General features: G+C 42.6%; 1 pseudogene; it reads left to right on the top strand.

Annotated features, from left to right (window-relative positions):
• The first annotated feature begins 956 nt into the window (after positions 1-956).
• On the top strand, positions 957-2,163 carry LOC137234245 (splicing factor U2AF 50 kDa subunit-like; annotated as a pseudogene).
• Positions 2,164-6,014: the final 3,851 nt, after the last annotated feature.

The raw sequence follows: 6,014 nt of genomic DNA, 5'->3' as shown, positions 1-6,014 counted from the left end.
CATTGCTTAAAAATCATATGTACATACACATATACATACTTATTAGGTGCTGGAAAGTGCAATTATGAATGCAGAAACAATTGTACTGTTTTTTGTATAAGAGAATTTGTCTGGGCTCACTATTGAAAATTATGTATTTAGGAAAGTGAATTTGCAAAATAAAAGTTAGTCTAACAGCTGACCACCGTGTGTTCACTTCGTCATCTTTTCGGATCGTTTTCACATAGAATACGTTTGAGCATTGGTTAGAAAAACGCTTTTAACCGTACACATTATATGAACTTATTGCTGTGGTGAACTTGTCAAATCGGTACATGACGTGTGGAAAAATCCAACAATTTCCATTGAAAAAACGAACACGCGATAATTATGTTGTTAGATTTTATTTTTAATTTCATTGATGAATTTTAATTCTATAATTTCATTGAAAATTTTTATATCTATAATTTTATTGAGAAATTTGTCCTTCTATTTCTATTTGGGTGACTGGCGGTGGAGATGCAGGCGGTTGGCGTGTTCACTTGTTTCTTTCCTTTTTTTCATTTTCTAGGTTACCGGCATCGCAAAGGGGGTGCTCCAACTTCGGCATCGGCCGCGCTGTCAGTTGTCACACTTTTGCGATGCCCATTTGTGCACTTTATTAATTAATTTTTTTCATTGCAGATTTTGGTACAGAACATCGTGGCTAGTGCCACTGCGTATATTCTTCTTGGCCACAGAAAAAATGGTGCCGTGCGTAAAACCAATGAATAATCAAATGAAATTCATTAGGTGGCGTCTTTCAGAAAAATTTTCAACCGCGTTTTACATTTGCTCACCGAAAAAATAACTTACAAATTCTTCACTGATCTGTGCATAAATTGTCCGTTTTCACGAAAAATAGGAAAAGCATCTTGTTTAGCCATTGGAACATAGTAATATATTTGTTGAGTAAATGGAAACGGCTTGGTTTTGAAATGGGTTCTGAAGATAGCGATAGACGCTGCCATAGGTCAAGTTCGAAGGATCGCGATCGTGATTGTGATTATCGTAGATCACGTTCACGCGATTATGCTAAATGGGGCGAACGGGGTTATATATATATAGCTGGGCTCGGTGGCGGAGGTCATAAACATATACGTTCCGCCGTAGGAAACCATCATTATATTGGGATGTACCACCACACAGTTTTGAACATATTACGCCACAGCAGTACAAAGCTATGCAAGCTGCTGGACAAATGCTGTACCAGAAATTCCCCAAGCCGCCGTACCAGTTATCGGCTCGACTATGACGCGCCAAGCGCGTCGTCTATATGTTGGCAACATACCATTTGGTGTAACCGAACAGGCAGGTAGTCCAGTATCGGCATGCCAAATTAATTTGGATACAAATTTCGCTTTCTTAGGATTTCGTTCAACAGATGAGACAACACAAGCAATGGCTGTCGATGGCATACATTTTTAGGGACAGAGCTTGAAGATAAGACGCACTCATGATTACCAGCAAAGGCAGGGAGTAAATGATAATCAGGCAATTCAATTACCCCTCAACAACGGTGAAATCCCTACGGTTGTGCCAGATTCACCGCATAAAAGATTTATTGGTGGTTTGCTAAATTATTTAAATGAAGAACAGGTCAAAGAGCTTTCAATTTGGTTAAAGCCGCCGCCACTGGTTTGAGCAAAGGTTATGCATTTTCTAAATATGTTGATCACAGTATAACCGATCAGGCTTTTGCTGGCCTTAATGGAATGCAACTTGGGGGTAATAAATTAATTGTGCAATGTGCAAGTGTTGGTGCAAAGAATGAACAACATAGTTCAACCGCTGCTGCGCCAGTTATAATACAAGTTCCTGGCCTCTCTTGTCGGCACTACAGGTCCACCCACCGAGGCACTCAATATGGTCACCCCAGATGGGTTGCGTGACGAAGAAGAATATAAAGATCTTTGGGAGGGTATTAAATAGGAATGTAATAAGTATTATATGGTGCGGAGTGCTGAAATCCCCAGACCCATTGAGGGTGATGATGTGCCTGGTTGTGGGAAGGTACTTGTTGAGTTCAATTCGGTAACGGATTGCCGAAAGGCTCAGCAAGCATTGACGGGATGTAAGTTCGGTGATCGTATTGTGGTCACTTCATACTTCGATCCCGATAAATCTCATATTCGTGAGTTTTAAGTTGGAATTTGAAAGAGGAAGTTTCCAAATCCAGATGCAAACAAATACGTACGTATATAATACGCATATTAATAGTGACTTTGTGGGAGTACCCCACAGTAATACAAAGCGGATAAATTGTAAAACTATATAGACATAACTATACGAATGATTGAGTTATAATTTCACATGTATGGAATTGTATGCATTAATAATGAATTTGACGGAAATTAATAACGTGCATACAATGGGGCTGTGACTGTGACCGGTCTTAGCCAACCCCGTATATTGAAAACAAAAAGTTGGTTTAGGTATTGTAACGTCCAGTAACACACATCCGAGTAATTTGCCACTCCAACCACTTCATGTAAATACACGTAATCGTTGTTATGTCTGCGAGGATGCGTTGGGCTCAAGACAACAAAATTTCCTCACCGAAACGCAGACGTCGCATACATCTCCTAAGTCTTCGAATAAAATTGGACAACTTGTGTGTGATACGCTCATAGTTATTGGTAGTGAAGATGACGTGCTATGTGCACGTTGTACGAATCTGCTTACTAATTAGGTCGATTAGAGAATGATGTTGAGCGCGTACGAACTAACTTACTGAATCTGCTGCATAAGAAATAAGGTTTAAACGATGATAGTGGTGGAGTCAAGAGTGGCGGCGCGCTATCCCCCCAATGAAAATGCAGAAATTAAAATAGCGGTACAGCTGCACGTACAGTGGAAGCGGGCAGTGGAGTTGGTGGTGGTAAAAAGAAATAATAGTCTCTATTGGTTTTGTTTGTGAAACTTGAATGCGTTCTCCTTTTTCTTGTTTTACAGTGGACCCACCGATATCGCATCACCCCGTGGCATAACCTTAGACTGGATCATTTATTTATCATACGTACATTACCGTATTCCTCAACGGAAATGGACACCAATTATTAAGCAGCTTTAACCTGTCTCAGTGTGCGGGTGAGTTTGATTGAATAAATTTATACTCAAGCTGTTGGACTTAAGTTGTAGTAGACAAGTATCTTTGCTAGTATATTAGTAGTCATAATAAATTGGTAAATGCCAAAAGTTTTTGGGGAAAGAATTCATTTTCTACTAGAAATCTAGTTAATTGATAAAGAGTTATATTGGTTTGGAAGAACGCCGAGCGTCAGTATTTTATTCAATAATACACGATCTCTAAATTTGTTTCCAAAACTCCCTATCTCAGCATAAGTTCAATGCATCTTGACATAAGAGGAGTTAGAGAAAAGCATTCTTAGATACGGCGCTCTTCAACCCAACTCTGAAATAGGACGTTTTTGTGCTACTCCTGCAATGGGAAATTTTTCTTTGACAACTATTTTGAGATAGGGCGATACTCTACGCATTAAGTACAAAATTATGTTGGCCTCGTGCTTTTGGCCGAGTGCGTAGGTGTTCTGTGATCCTCGCTCTGGGTGAGCGAGTGAACTTGGGTTGATTTTCTGGGAATTTAATAATGATAAAGGGCCAAAAGCCCTTAGCTTCTGTGGCAGAGCGGTTCGCCCTTCTGCGGTAGGCTTTTCTGGCGTCCTCGTTCTGGGATAAGAGTGAATTGTGAGATTGTTTCTGGTGTCCTCGCTCGGGGTGAGCGAGTGAATTTGGGGTGGTTTTGTTCAGGGGGCCCCCCGGTTAGTCTTATTAAAAAAAACTAATTTGCCTTTTGGTTTTGCGAGCTTTTCGCAAGATCTTCCGTGTCCTCGTGCATCTCGCTCCCTTTCCCCATTGCACACCAGTAGTAAGGTTTAGGATTCCCCTCGGTAGACTCGCCGCCTGACCGGGGGTAGAGAATTAAAAAGAACGTACGATATACCTGGCCCGGGAGAAAACACGTTCAGGAGTAGCGGGGCATCACGGCGCATAGTTGAATGCGTCTTCATGTCCCGCGCTCCCTTTCCCCTTTGCCATCGCGTAGTAAGATGTAGGATTGCCCTCCGGTAGACTCGTCTCGAGACCGGGGGGTTGATTATAATTAGGGCCTCGGGAGAGACGCAAGCTTAGGGTAACGGGGCATCACGACGCGTGGTTGAAAGCGTCTTCATGTCCCGCGCTCCCTTTCCCCATTGCCATCGCATAGTACGCCTTAGGTTTCCCCTCCGGTAGACTCGCACCATCACGAGACCGGGGGGTTGATTATAGTATATGGCTCAGGAGAAACACAGGCTTAAGGATAGAGAGACACGAAGACGCGGGTTCCTGAATATGCTTTGAGTGCTATCACTAACCGTGGGCCTCTGATTTTAGGTAAAAAAAATAAAAAAATAATGTAATGCGCGATAACTTCCGAAGATATCTAAGGCCGGGCTTCTCTTCCAATTTGCGTCGTGCTCATCTTGATTTTCCCTACAAATTGGCCGGACGGGACCTACATGTTTATGCCGACTCCGACCGGCATCTGCAAGGCAGATGAGTTTTCACTGATTTTAGGTAGTCTGGGGAAATCGAATTATGGTTTTTTGGGTTTTGTAAGGCGGAATTTGGCCCCTAACATTTCATCCTCCTTTTAGTGGGACGGAAGGAGTACCAATTTCGTAATTGGTCTAGTTATTTGTCCCTTAGTTGTATGGACGTCAACAACAGGCACATGGTTATCAGAGCCTGGGTGTATGTTGACGATTCTCCCCATTCTCTACTCGCTGGGTTTGATGTTGTCCTCCTTGATAACGACTAGGTCTCTGGGTTTTAGATTAGATTGTGGATGTTTCCACTTGTATCGTTTCTGGATTTCGGTGAGATATTCCGATTTCCATCTTTTGCAGAAAGTATGGTGCAGGGCCTTCAGTTTCTGCCATCTATTAACGATTGAGTAAGGATTCTCGTAACAGTCGATTTCGGGTGGAGCTAACAGATGCCCACCCACGAGAAAGTGACCTGGAGTGATCGGCTCCAGGTCGGAAGATTCGTTGGATGAGGTGCTCAGTGGTCTGGAGATAAGGCATGCCTCTATTCGGCATAAGAGAGCCGTAAACTCCTCAAATGTATATTTGTGGTTGGACGCGATTTTCTTATAATGTGTTTTACAACTTTTTACCCCGGCTTCCCACAAACCTCCCATGTGAGGAGCACCTGGGGGTATAAAATGCCATGCGACAGTTTGATGGCTATATTTATTCATCGTGTCGTTCCTTACCTCCCGCAGAAATGCCTTGAACTCCGATCGTAAGGATCGCGAAGCTCCGACAAAATTAGTACCATTGTCGCCGTAGACGTTTTTTGTGCATACTCGTCTGTATACAAACCTGGCGAAGGCAGCCAGGAAGGACCCGGTACTAACGTCGTTTGCCGCTTCAAGATGATTAGCTTTCGTCGAAAAGCAAACGAACAAACAGACATATCCCTTTGAGGTCCTACAACCTCTCCCTCGGTAAGAATTTATGTCAAATGGTCCGGCGAAATCTACCCCTGAATTTGTGAAGGTCCTAGCAAAGGTGGTGCGCTTCTTTGGAAGGATTCCCACGAGACTTTACAATTGTGGATGGCATATCTAATCATGTTTTTAACACGCGCTATCCAGTACTTAGTGCGAATAAAGCGCATCATCAGCTGGTTTTCTCCATGGAGGGAGATCTTATGTATAAATTCAACTAGGATTCTGGTTAGCCTACAAGTGTACGGCAGGATAATGGGGTGACGTTCGTTGTAGGGCATATCTTTGGATGCGTCAATCCTACCACCAGTTCTGATTATACCTTCAGTATTGATGAATGGGTTTAAGGGTAAAATCTCACTCTTCCCATGAATTGGTTTTCCTGACTTCAAGTTGGCATACTCTGCTGCTTGATAGTATTTCCTTTGGCATATATAATCGTAGTTTCGATTTCATCAGGTGCTATTGAGTGAGACTG

Source organism: Eurosta solidaginis, chromosome X (genome assembly GCF_040869045.1).
Source record: "Eurosta solidaginis isolate ZX-2024a chromosome X, ASM4086904v1, whole genome shotgun sequence".
NCBI classification, from domain to species: domain Eukaryota; kingdom Metazoa; phylum Arthropoda; class Insecta; order Diptera; family Tephritidae; genus Eurosta; species Eurosta solidaginis.
Note: the sequence above shows the minus strand (reverse complement) of the source record. Positions and strands in the feature narration are given on the sequence as shown.